Below are 14,714 nucleotides of genomic sequence, written 5' to 3' on the forward strand. Positions count from 1 at the left end.
GTGGTCAGTGTGCATCATAGCAACCAGTTGTTCTGCTGTTTGGTCAATTTGCATATTAGCCTTTTATTATATAGGATATAGGTAACTCAGACACAGGGCTGCAGGCCTCCTGCTTGCCAAGATGTCAGCTCATTCCCTCATTGTTTGGCATTAACCCGCCTCTCCAACCACAGGCAATGCATCTCTTGTCATTGACAATTCTTTTCTGACCACAGATTTTGCTCTTCATCTCTCTAAAACCTCAACATTGTGACCAGCTGAGATTTTGCATTTGTTCTGCCTGAATGTTTTCATCTGATCCCGTTTCTTCTACTCCTCCCTCGGCCTAAACACAACCTAGTGAGAAACACCTCTCCTGTCCACCCTGCCAGAAGGCAATAGCTCGCCAGCACATGTAAAGTGATCTGCGTGGCATTTTTCATCGTTTTATCCTTTTCTCTTATATTTATTTCTAATTCCTTATTGTCCATTTCTCCCAATTATAACATAAATTCTGAGGGCATGGCCCTTCCCTCTTCGTCACCATTGACATTTTTTATTGTCGAGAGTAATGCCTAAAGACAGTACTCAATCCATATCTGATTAATGAATCCATGGATTATTTTAATGAAAATGCTGAACAATGATGCATTTGATGGAATATTTTAACACAATCATATTTTAATTTCACCTACTGTCAATCCAGAGATGTATAATTAATTACCTTCAAGTTTCGATGTTGACATTGCTTGAACTTTTTCTAGATGAAGGACTAAGATGACCTCATCTCCACACAGTGAATGAAGCCCTAACTACCAATTGTCCCTTATCTTTCCCTCCCTGAGGCTGGATAAGCTTGCATCTCTTACTGCTGTCTCAAGACGCTTTCTAGAACTATACTCTGGCTTCAAGAAGATAGCTTATCTTTTTTTTTCCTTTTTAAAAAAAATATATTTTTATTGATTTCAGAGAGGAAGGGAGATAAAGAGAGAGATAGAAACATAAATAATGAGAGAGAAGCATTGATCAGCTACCTCCTGCACGCCCCCCCCCCCCCCCACACTGGGGATCAAGCCTGCAACCCGGACACATGCCCTTGACCAGAATTGAACCCAGGACCCTTCAGTCCGCAGGCAGATGCCCTATCCACTGAGACAAACTGGATAGGGCAAAAAAGATAGCTTATCTTAAAAAAAATACACATAATATTCTTTCAAATGTATACGTCTATGAACAGATAACCCATGTTACTCCCTCAATGTATATAATAGCATTTCAGCATATCCAACGGGATCTCATCTCTCACACAAGAGTTCCCATTTTTTGGTCATGGACTATTACACAGAGGCAATTAAATAATTAAAATATGATGTTATGTTATTAAAATGATAGGATATGTGGTAATCTTTAATAGTTTATAAACAATATTTATCTGATAAGTTAACAAGGGAATTGAGAGCAGGAGACTGTAAGTATAGATAAATGAAATAAAGCTAAAATTGATAATATTATACAAAGATATATATATCATAAATTAGAAGCAGTTAATAGATTGTGATAAACAATTCTTATTAGTCATTATGAGAAGAAACACAATTATAATATTTATAGGGAAAATTATGATTTTGAAGTAAAAATGCATGTGGAAGTTTTTTCTTTGAAATTGAACATTAAATTTTTCAATGTGCCTTTAATAAAAGACTTATTGAGTAGCCCTGGCCAGTATGGCTCAGCTGGTTGGAGCACCATCCCACACAGCAAAAGGGGACAGGTTTGATTCCCAGTCAGGGCACATACCCAGGCTGCGAATCGGGTGAGTGTGGGAGGCAAATGATCAATGTTCCTCTCTCACATCAATGTTTCTCTCTCTCGGTCCTGTCCTCTCTCTAAAAATATTGATAAAATTCAAAAAGAGATATTGAGTAATAAAATTGACAATATCTTCATTGTCATCCTTCAAAAATTAGATACATATAGATTCAACTACTTCTTTTCCTTTGCCAACTGAAATGTTGTACTGCCAATGTATGAAAGAGTAAAATTCATTCTCTGAAGAAACAAAATACTAGAACTAATATACAGTCTGAATAGCAAATGTATAGTCCCTCAGACTGAGAGCTATAATTCAGAAGAATGAGAGACCAGTATTTTTATTTTTTTAAATATATATTTTTATTGATTTCAGGGAGGAAGGGAGACGGAGAGATAGAAACATCAATGATGAGAGAGAATCACTGATTGGCTGCCTCCTGCACACCCCCTAATGGGAATCAAGCCTTCAACCCGGGCATGTGCCCTGACCAGGAATCGAACTGTGAACTTCTGGTTCATAGGTCGACAATCAACCATGTCAGCTGGGGGAGAGACTAGTATTTTTAAAGCTGTATGTCGGCTGTTTGCCTTCCCAAACTCGCCTGCAGTAGGAATTGGAGACCCGAGTCAGAGCTCAGCCTGAAGGAGCCAATAGCCAGCTCAGGCCTGGTCTGTCTGCCTCAGCAGAGAGTCACAGGATGAGGGGAATGAAAAAATAGAACTGCTTTTTTTGTGTGTGTAAAAGCGATTAATTTTAAAAGAAAATAATTTTCATTTCTTGCCGATATCAAGATCTTTAATTTGTCCCATCCTCAGAGATACTTCTCTTACGTCCTCTCAGAATCCAGGGCATCATATCTATTGACTTATTAGGGTGAAAGGCCAAAACCCGAATTTCAAACTGCTCCAGGAGGAAGTAGCACCAAAAGAAATGTATTTTAGCCTGACCGGTGTGGCTCAGTGGATAGAGCGTCGGCCTGCAGACTCAAGGGTCCCAGGTTCGATTCCTGTCAAGGGCATGTACCTTGGCTGCAGGCACATACCTAGTAGGGAGTGTGCAGGAGGCAGCTGATTGATGTTTCTCTCTCACTGATGTTTCTAACTCTCTATCCCTTACCCTTCTTCTCTGTAAAAAATCAATAAAATATATATATTTTTTAAAAAGACGCATCTTATGGCAGGTCAATCTTCCAAATAAAATATTGGAAATATAAGAAGAATGAAGTCCCCATGCTTCCAACTGATTCCATTATGAATTGCACATCTTATATTCCATCAGTGAAAGATAGGTTATACGATGACCACAACTTTAGTGTGTAGGTGTGAAGCATACGCTTTGTGGTCCAGAAATACCTTCAAACATTCCCCGAATCACATTTGCTCTTTTAAACTTTGTAAGTATGTTTTCTTATCAGGGAAGCATTTGAGTCGCCAAGACAAATGCAAAGAGTGTGGCACTTAGCATTTAACGGATTAAAAACACTTTGAGAGGAACACAGGGAACATGAGAACGCAGCAATGTTCCAGGCAAAGCCATGCGTGTCTCTGCGTCCCCTCGAAATGCCAGCGCTGACTGCACGTGTCCGGGCAGCACACACTGCAGGGCGCTGCCTAATGCGCTCAGAAGTGGCATTTCCTTAGCATGACCTTTCTTTCTAACAATAACTTACCTTTTAATTAAAGCGGACCATTTCATTATGTGCCAAATATCTCGGAGCCACATGTTACCAACCTCCTTTGTCAGAACTGCACTTAAAGGTCAGGGACCTAAACAATTATTGAGATTAGCAGAATTGGGAAATTATGAGACAATGGCACACACTTGGCGGTTTTCTTCCGGGAAAGTGAAACTTGCTAAAGTTCGGCTAGATCTGAAAGGAAGGGTGTGAGAATAAAAGGACACAGCCGCTCACATAAAAATCACACATTTCAAAATGCTGTTACTATGGGTTTCTGAGTGTGTTCTCTTTATGTATGTTCAGCTCTACGTCTTTGATTTTAAGTCAGGAAATGTATGAAAACCTGAATTAAGTCACAATTCTGCGGCACACCCAATAATACGTAGAATTTTGTAGAATCCTATTCTAGTGAGAAAGATCATTAAAAAAATTAAAGTGAATGAGTGTAATGATTTCTTTCACCATACAATTCATAATTATAAAAATAGAATCAGAACAATATTTGAGTTAAACAAAATCATCATCAACAATTCATAGGAAGTATCATGAGATGCAATAATAAATTGTGAGAAAAAAAAAGATTTGAAAGATTCAGCTATTTTTCTGGTATTTTATTCTAGCATTCACAAAGTTAGGAAATAAAATAATTACAGATTGTCAGTAATGTATACAAAATTTAGAACAATCCACACCATTTTGTAATTCCTTTTATTGAACTTTGTATAATTTTTACAAATTTATTTATTGTTCTACAGTTCTTGCATTCACCTTTTAGAAATTAAATTAGTGGTTTATAATAAAAAATCATCTGATTGCTTAAATATTTTTATTGATTTCAGAGAGGAAGGAAGAGGGAGAGAGAGAGAGAAACATCAATGATAAGAAGGAATCATGGACCGGCTGCCTCCTGCACACCCCACACTGGGGATCTAACCCACAACACGGGCATGTGCCCTGACTGGGAATTGAACCGTGACCTCCTGGTTCATAGGTGATGCTCAACCACTGAGCCACGCCAGCCGGGCCATACTACTTCTCTTCGCATACACCAGTGGTTCTCAACCTTCCTAATTCTGTGACCCTTTAATACCATTCCTCATGTTGTGGTGACCCCCAATTTCACTGTTACAAATTGAACATAATTAAAGCATAGTGATTAATCACAAAAACAATATGTAATTATATATGTGTTTTCTGATGGTCTTAGGTGACCCCTGTGAAAGGGTCATTCGACCCCCAAAGGGGTCGCGACCCACAGGTTGAGAACTGCTGGCTTACACCGTGTGGTGGTTGCTGTATAGGCTCAAACCCTTCAGCGACCCTCTCTGCCAAGATGAGTGCATCCCTTCTCCTTTGCACCAGGCAGGTCGGTGAGTCACTATGAGCACGTGTGCCAGAGGTAACTCTCTGTGACCACAAGCCAGTTCGTGGACACGCACCTGTCCGTCACACAGCCCCAGGCTCAGAGGGTCTCCTGCTCAGTGCAATGCTCGGCATGAGTCCTGAGATTCTTAGCAGCTACTGACAATGGGGTTCCGAGTGCACGTGTGGCAGCGATGCTGACAGCAAGGCGCCTGCACTTGGGCCACGGAACGAGCTGGGTCCTGGACGTCCAGATACACGGGTGGCCTTCAAGCCAGATGGAGGCGCCTGCACAGGCACCTGACTGACCTTCAATCCTGTCAGCCCAGGGGCCACGTTTCTGAGCCAATGAGACATCAGCCGTCCAGAGGCAGCTGTGGGAGCGCCTTCGAGCTGTCCCGGCTGATGGTTATTCATGGGGACACACACAGTCCTGCTCTGTCCAGCCAGGACTGAGGACTCATCGGGGCTCTGAGGCTCAAAAAAGAAGTGGCTGAATGAAGCCACACATCTGTGGTCATTGGTTATGTAAACAGAAGGTTTTGTTTAAGAGGCTCTGGAGGGAAAGGTGAGAAACCAAGCACATCTTTACTATGGACATTGGGGTGGAATTCAAGAAACGAGGGGCAGCCCTAACCGGTTTGGCTCAGTGGATAGAGCGTTGGCCTGTGGACTGCAAGGTCCCAGGTTCGATTCCGGTCAAGGGCATGTACCTGGGTTGCGGGCACATCCCCAGTGGGAGGTGTGCAGGAGGCAGCTGATCGATGTTTCTCTCCCATCGATGTTTCTAACTCTCTATCTCTCTCCCTTTCACTCTGTAAAAAATCAATAAAATAAAAGAAAGAAAGAAAGGAGGGGCAGCACCGCCCGGGAGAGCTTCTCCCTGTGTAGCTCTAGGTGGCTGGATGTCGGAACATGTGGGGGTATTTTCCTTCATAGATGGAGAAAAGAAGGAAAGGCCTACAGCTGTTGTTTGTGGCTGTGTGGGTGGAAAAAGTTCTTGCGTGTCTGCAGAGGTGGCCTTTCTAGATATATTTGACAGAAAACTTGGGACCCTTGTCTGAGAAAGCCTCAGGGAGTTAACTTATAACTTTATAGTCAGTGAGAGGGTTTCAGAGGCATTCACCACCTCAGAGGCACGTCTTCCATTTCGGGGTGACGGGTGCATCTCTAGCTTGTACACCGTATAACGGAGTTCGAACGCACAGCGTGTTGCCACCATCCCGAAAGCGTGCGTCAGGGGCAAGCTTGCCACTTCTATGGAGTAGCGTCCAGTTCATCTATAATGTCTACATTCTTTTTTTAAAACTTTGCTGTCTTTTAAAATATATTTTATTGATTTCAGAGAGGAAGGGAGAGGGAAAGATGGAAACATCAATGGTGAGAGAGAACCATGGATTGGCTGCCTCCTGCACGTCCCAGACTGGGGATGGAGCCTGCACCCCAGGCATGTGCCTTGACCAGGAATCAAACCCTGACCTCCTGGTTCATAGGTCAACACTCAACCACTGAGTCCTGCCAGCTGACCATATAATGTCTTTATTCTTGACCTTCTATGCAAGCAGCATTTTTCATAATTATTATAAAGAAGCCACATCGCCCCGATTTCTTGAGTAGCTCAAGACTACAGAAAACTGTACTAACATAAATTCTAAAACATCAGTTAGTGTACGTGGACTAATACATGCACCGTATTCTGAATCCTACGATAATAAAAACCCATCAAGAAATAGAGTAACTTGGTAACCAGCAATAGTGTCGTTTATATCTATTTAAGGAAGATGGAGTGGGTGAGGACGGCAGTAAATTCCGAGTGGAGCACCCTTCTGAGAATGGAATCCAATTTCGTTTTCTTAAGGTTTCTATTTGTTATCGTCTTGCAAATGCCCTGAGTGATAGACGAATCCAACCTCGAATCGCGAGACCCCGATGGACAATTACTACCTCAGCACCCCAGGGCCCAGATATTTTATTCATTTATTTATTTATTTATTTATTTATTTATTTATTTATTTATTTATTTATTTAAATTTTGTTTTCTTGTTTAAAGTATTACAAATAGTAGTAGATATGTCTCCTTTTTTTCCCCATTGACCTTCCCCCGACCCCTCTTACCCCCCAGGACATACCCTCCCCACCTCCCCCAGTGTCTTGTGTCCATTGGTTGTGCTTATATGCATGCATATACGTCCTTTGATTGATCTCTTACCTCCCCCCACCAACACTCCCCAGCCTTCCCGCTGTAATTTGTCCCAGAGATTTTAGAGAACGAGGAAAGTGAGCTCCATTGGACACACATCTGTACACAGTTAGGTTCTCAAGTTCACACCTGGCAAGGCCGTCCTCCCAAAGGACAACCCGACAGACACCCTGCCACTCCCTACCGTGGGATCGTGCACTCAGTACCGTGACCACCTATGACCACAGACACCCCGAGAGGACATTAGGACCCTCAGAAAGGTCTTGGCCATAGGACTGCACATACCTTTGGGAATTTGATTGTGTTCCAAGGTGTCTGAGATGCTGTCTCCTGGGCAGCGGCACCCGGGAAGAGCAGTCACAGGACAGTCCCTTCCTCGGTTGCCTGGAGGGACTCTCCTCTCCCCAAGGACGCCCACAGTCACCTCCACACACACACCCTCCGGACTCAGGCGCCTCCGTGCTCATGTCAATGGCAGCATCTGTTCTTGATGCAACACAAACCTTTCCCTCCATTTCCAGCTGGGTTGGTTCTGCATACTCCCTACAAACGCAGAGTCCACAATAACCCTTTCTTCTTAACATTTCTGAAGGAACAATTCTGTATGTCAGAGAGATTATCTCATGTGTGTACTATTTTTCTTTCCTTTTTTTAAAAAAAAAATATGTTTGTTGATTTCAGAGAGGAAGGGAGAGGGAGAGAGAGATACAAACATCAATGATGAGAGAGAATCATGGATCGGCTGCCTCCTGCACGCCCCACACTGGGGATCGAGCCCACAACCCAAGCAGCTGACCTGACAGGGAATCCATCCATGACCTCCTCGTCCATAGGTCCACACTCAACCACTGAGCCATGGTGGCCGGGGGTACTATTTTTCAATTAGATTTACAACTTTTTAGGGAAGTTATGTCATTTTCTTCTCAGTGAACTTTCTTACTCCTGGTATAGCGTAGGTTCTGAGTAGGTAATTGTGGATTCTATGGGGTATGTACTTGTGTGACAGTGTATTTGCAATATGATATTTATATCCAACTCTCCCTGATTATTTATTAACTTTTACCTGTATATTACAAACACATGGTCTTTAGTGGAGAAAATACTGTCAGAACTCTATGGAGTCACTTTGAGGGAATGGGTACCACTTCATTGTTCTGTTATCAGAATCAGTTTAAACTTTCTGACTCTTATTTCTTTAGCTGTAAAATGGGCACAAACACATTATCTATCATATCTATGGATTTATGCAGACTTATATATTTAAGATAATAGATTTAATTGATTTTTTTAGAAGCATAAGGACCAAAGCGTGTACCCTGGGACATTCCAGTGTGAAGAGGCCCGAGAAGAGAGGAACAGCTACTAGCACAGGGAGGCCTCCCAGGGGCGCAGGGTCTGTGGGGCCAGGGGAAGAGCATGGAGAAGGAGGGGGCAGGGGGCAGGGGGGAGGGGGAGGGGCTGCATCACACTATGCGGCTACATCACGTGGGGAGGTCCTGAAAATTGATCACTGGATTCAGGAACATGGGTGTTAAGCCTGGCAAGCAACTTAGAAAATATGAAAGAACAGAAACTACCCAGAGAAAATCAGGCAACTTCTTTGAAGGTATTTTTTGACAAAAGTGTCAAAGAGATATGACAGTGACTAGCCTTGGAAACGAGATGCATTTGTTTCATGTTTATGTTCAGTTTTAATTAAGTTATAATTGAGTTCTCTCACAAGTGGCGCATCCTTCCATCTCCAGGCTCTTGCTGAAATATGCCTCCTCTTAGAGTTCAGGGAGACCCCCTTAGGCACACGGAGTAAGCGGGCAAAGCTCTAGCTGAGACAAAGCTGGGGAAACTGGGAGTCCTGCCCCCGGGTCCCTGAACTTGATGTTGACCCTACTTCACCCCAAGGAGGACTTTTAGACTCTGTCGCCCATGTTGATGATGTAGCTGTTTATAATTAAACCATTTTTAATAATGTTTTTTATTGATTTTAGAGAGGAAGGAATAGGGAGAGATAGAAACATCAAGGATGAGAGAGAATCATTGATTGGCTGCCTCCTACCCACCCCCTACTGGGGATGGAGCCCACAACCAGGCATGTGCCTTGACTGGGAATCAAACCGTGACCTCCTGCTTCATAGGTTGATGCTCAACCACTGAGGCACGCCTGCCAGGCTATAACGAAACCATTTTTATTTAAACCTAAAAATAAATCAAGAGTGAAAGTTAAAGGCTCCCTTTTATTGTGTTCAATATAAATGCGTCCTTTCCAAGTTTGATGCTCCAAGTTCTTAAAAGTGAGAAGAGAGTGACCTTGCTTTTCCTACAAGACTTTTTCCTGAGAAAACCCGCCAAGCCCTGCTCTGCAGTTCATCACACTGACATGGCCAGTCCCGCCAAGCCTCCACCGTGGCCAACATGGATGAAATCCTCAACGTTTTATATTTATTCCTTGATTCGCTCCGCTTGGATTTATTACGTGGTGACACGTTTATTCCCGGAGCTTTGCCCACTCAGAGGATTCTGACCGCGGCGTTTCATTATGACACATAAACTATGTCTGCAGGACCCACGATGGCCCATGATTGAGCGCAGTCTTTGCCAGGCATCAGAGAGGGGGCATGGCATCGCGCTGCCGGGAGAGTGTCTGTTTTATAGCCCGGGTTTTATTCGTCCGTGGCTTCTGACCTGGCCCCTGGTGGCTTTGCAGATGCTGCCCTGTCTGCACGCTTTCAAGATGTTTTCATCGTGTGTCTCTGAACACATTTTGACATGGTTTTTAAATTGTCTGCGGATGAGCGTCGGTAGTTGGTGCAAATGAGATCACCGCTTTGTGTTTTCTCTGCAAGTTCCGATTGGTTCGACTTCTCTGTTCCATGTCAACACTTCGACTCAGACTTGTATTGTATTGCACGTAATTAAATTAAGCCAGACAGACACAACCCTATTTTTTCAGCCAGAAAATACCTGAGCTCATTGCAGGCAGAGATATATGTGTGCCTGGCCAGCACAAAAAAGTAGTGTCCGTTAAAGAAAAATAAAACAAGGTAATGAAAGTTACTGACAAGAACGGCAAATGATATCTCTAAGTGTAGAGGGAAAAACGCCTACGGTCATCTCATTTAGCTTGACCTTGGATCGGGGAGTGAAGATTCTTTTGCATATGCCCTTGGGTGCTATGATCCATCACTTTACGATAATTTTAAGAAAAGGCTTACAAAGAATATTTTAGCAAGACAACCTCTAGCCTCCAGGATCAGAAATGGTGTGGAATGCTTAATGTGAACGTTCCCCTGACAAAGCTCTCTGGGAGCACTGAAGCTCCTTGTAAAGCAACGGTGTGTTCATCTACAAGCCCTTGCAGATCTGGTTGACCAGTGGGACGCCAAGAATGCAAGTCACGCTGTGCCATGAAGACAATGGGGAGCGTCCTGCACGTTAGCTCTGCTCCTTTGGATGTCAGCACTCTGCTTTTGGGCTTCATCTCTGCCAGGTCAAAGGGCAGGTGGATTTGCAAATGGTTCCAGTGTAAAGCAAACATATGCAAATTAGGGCCTGTGTTTTCATGGACTTATAGTAATAAATTACGTGGATTTGGATGTAGACAATAGTGTGCCCTATTCCTCTGGAAAAGGAATGGTTAGCATTGGCCAAGGAAAACCTTGCAATGACTAACTTTTAATGAGTAGATATCGTTGAGTTGAGTAGGCCCTAAGCACGTTAAGATGCATTAATTAGTATTAACTGTTTTAGGCCCTTCAAATTGCTACAACAAACTACCATAGCCTGGGTGGCCTAGGCTCAATAGACATTTATTTCTCACAGTTCTGAAGGCTGGAATTCAGAGACCAAGGTGCTGTCAGATTCAGTGTCTGGTGATAGCCCACCTGTCCACAGAGCACATCTTCCAGGAGTCACCTCACCTGGTAGAAGTTGGGCACAGAGCTCTCTGGGCCTCCTTCTTAGGGCACTAATCCCACTCATCAGGGCCCCATCCTCATCACCAACTAATCCCCTCCCACAGGCCCCAAGTCCTAATCCCATCCCATTGGGGATTAGGTTCTAAAATATAAAGTTGCAGGGGACAAACCTTCAGATCACTGCATTAACTAATACATTAAACACATCTCAGCTGATACGCATGTGTATGAATTTGCCTATATGAACAAATATCACAAATCTATGACTAATGGCTCATATTAGTCTCTCACATAGATAATGGAACTGTAACGCAGAAGAGTTAGGTAATTCTCCTGCAATTACATGAATAGTAAATGGAAGAATTGGGATCACACCTAGACATTCTGGAATAACAGGTAACAGGAGCAGATCAGACCACCCAAAATGTATCTCTTCAACATAAGGATTATTTTGAGTTCAAGGTTATCAAAACCCAACAGATTCAGGCAAAGGTCTTCCCCTTCCCCTCTGGACCTCAAGTTTACATTGGAAAGGGGGGCTGTCCCCGGCAGAGAGCTACCGCCAGAGATTCCTTTTTACCTCAGCAACTTACCTGAGTAGCAGGACAACCGTTGCTTCCCAAACCTCTCTACTGCCTTCCTATGAAAGACCTTCCTCTCTCTGAGTCCTCAACCCCTCCCCTTCCCTCAGCTCAGGGTGTCAGGTAAGTTTCAGTCACCTGGCTGCCCTTGGGGGTTCCCTATATTTATGGGGCTCCTGTAAGTACATCATTTAACTTGCTTTTCCTCTTGTTAATCTGTCTTATGTCAATTTGATGAATAGACCAGCCAAAGAACCTAGAAGGGTGGGAGGGGAATTTTCCTCCCTCTGCAGAGCCCATGGTGTTCACTTCTAAGCTGTCAACTCCATAAAAGCAGAATTAATTTTGTGCTTCCTGGTTTGTAATGTGAAACTTTTATTTTACCACTCTATGTTACCAAGATATATATGATATATATACATATACATATGTACACATATACATATATACATATATACATATATACATATACATATATATGTACATATATACATATATATATATATACATATACATATATATATATATTAGAGGCTTGATGCACGAAATTCATGGAAGTGTAGGCCTTCTCAGCCCCGGCACAGCTGCCTTAGCCCTTGAAGTCCTGGCTTCATCTGGAAGGTCATCTGGAAGGGTGTCCAGATGGTCATTTCACTGTTCGGACATTCAGTCAATTTGCATATTACGCTTTTATTATTTTAGACTAGAGGCCCAGCATGAAATTCGTGCACTGGTAGGGTCCCTAGGGGCTGCTAGTTGCCGGCCAGGGCCTCCCTCACTTCCCCTGGTAGACCCTGGACCCCTGGTCGAACCCCTGGGCAAACTCCTGGTTGAGGGGACAATTTGCATACTATGCTTTTATTATATAAGATTAAAAATTTCCAATTATCTCTCCAAATTTTTTTTCAACCTATGACTCAGAGTCAGCACCATAACTCTATATGAGAGAAATCCCTAAGTAAACGACACTTGAAACATAAATATATCACAAATGTTTTCTCCTCGGCACATTTACTGACAAAGTCTAAAAGAATGAGAACCTGATGTGACATCTTTAACGTAATTCCCAACAACCGTTATAATGTTTGCCAACGTAAACATTTATTAAATAGAAATAGAAAGCCAGGCAAGATGCTCCCCCCTAATAAGATTACCCGTGTTCCATATTCCTCACACTGAGTCCCAGCTGTACTGCTGCACCTCCGTGCACTCGAGCTTCAATCTTCACAAAAATTGCATTAGGAAGTAGAAAAGTTGTCAGGAACAATCCATCAGCGATATCAGGAAAAGCAACTTTAGTATTTAAAATAATTACGTGTAGGTGCCGAGGTCAGGAGCCTCAAGGAAAGTTTTGCAATGCTTTTTTCTCTGGTCTCCATTTACAATTTGCTGAATGTGATTTATCTTTATCCATTTAGAGGATTCCTGCTGTTAGCTTTATGCTAGTATTTTGCATAGATTTTGCTATAGGTGACATTCATTTTTGTTACATATTTTATTCATGATTAACATGCAAATGTTTCCCAAAGCAAATTACCATATGTATTTGATAAAAAATGTAACAAATGTCATTTTAAATAAATTAAAATGGGATACATATTTAAAGAAGGCGTCATGCTGTCTTCAGAGAGAGCTCCAAGGCCTGTGAGTATGGAATCTATTTGTTGATTTCCTTGTTCTGCTGACTGCACAGGCTGTCACTCCAACCTTGGGATCCTGCTGGTCACGGTGCGGCTCCCAGGGGTCACTTCAAATCGCTAATCATAGGTCCTGCTCTGTGAGCTGATGTCCTTACAGCAGACCTTCCCTGTTCTGTGCTAAAACCCACATTATCAATATTGTACCAAATAGATTAGTGTTGATTTTAATAGTTAAAGAAGATAGTAAAAAATAATGCTACTGTCAAAGTCTGGATGCCATGGTGATTTTTATAACCTTCTTTAAAAAAATGTTTTTATTGATTTCAGAGAGGAAGGGAGAGGAAGAGAGAGATAGAAACATCAATGATGAGAATCACTGATTGGCTGCCTCCTGCACGACTCCCCACTGGGGATGGAGCCCACAACCCTGGCATATGCCCTGGCCAGAAATTAAACCTGACCTTTTGGTTCATAGGTCGACACTCAACCACTGAGCCATGCAGGCCTAACGTAACCTTCTTTTTTATTTTTAATTGTATGACCTTCCTTTTCTGCTTTCAATATGCCACAATTATTATACTACCCCTGAATCTCACACACTCCCATGGTAACAAATATGAGGCTTCCAGCATATACAACAATCTGAAGTTGATATAATCCTACACAATAAAAGGCTAATATGCAAATTGACCAAACAGCAGAATGACCAGTTGCTATGATGCTCACTGACCACCAGGGGGCAGACACTCAATGCAGGAGCTGCCCCCTGGTGATCAGTGCACTCCCACAGGAGAGCACCACTCAGCCAGAAGTCAGACTCACAGCTAGTGAGTGCAGCAGTGGTGGCAGAAACTTCTCCCGCCTCTGAGGCAGCACTAAGGATGTCTGACTGCTGGCTTAGGCCTGCTCCCTGGCAGGCCTAAACTGGCAGTCGGACATCCCCCAAGGGCTCCCGGACTGTAAGAGGGCGCATACCAGGCTGAGGGAACCCCCCCCCCCCCGAGGGCACGAATTTTGTGCACCGGAACTCTAGTATTGAATATTCTGTTTTTCGCCTTTCTTTCAACATTATGTCTCTAATGTAAATTGATGTCTTATTTTATCATTAAATTTACTAATTTGTTACAGATGACAACTGCTTCATTTTATACCAGCATTATGAATATTTTAATCACAAATAAACCCCATTATATGAGTCTCTTAACTTTGTGATGAAAACCAATAATATTTACTTACTTGATTACATTATTTTTAAAAAATATGTTTTTATTGATTTTAGAGAGAGAGGAAGAGGGAGGGAGAGAAACATTTATGTGAGAGAGAAACATCAATTGGTTGCCTCCTGTACACAACCAACCAGGATTGAACCCATAACCTGAGCATGTGCATTGACGGAATTGAACCAGCTATCTTTCAGTCCATGGGAGGATGCTCAACCAACTGAGCCACACCTGCCAGGACTGGATTACATACTTTTATCTGAATCTTTGGATGTAAATTTTTGTTTTATTTTATTTTTAAATATATATTTTTTATTGATTTTTACAGAG

The sequence above is a fragment of the Myotis nattereri genome (genome assembly GCF_964212035.1).
Source record: "Myotis nattereri genome assembly, chromosome: 5".
NCBI classification, from domain to species: domain Eukaryota; kingdom Metazoa; phylum Chordata; class Mammalia; order Chiroptera; family Vespertilionidae; genus Myotis; species Myotis nattereri.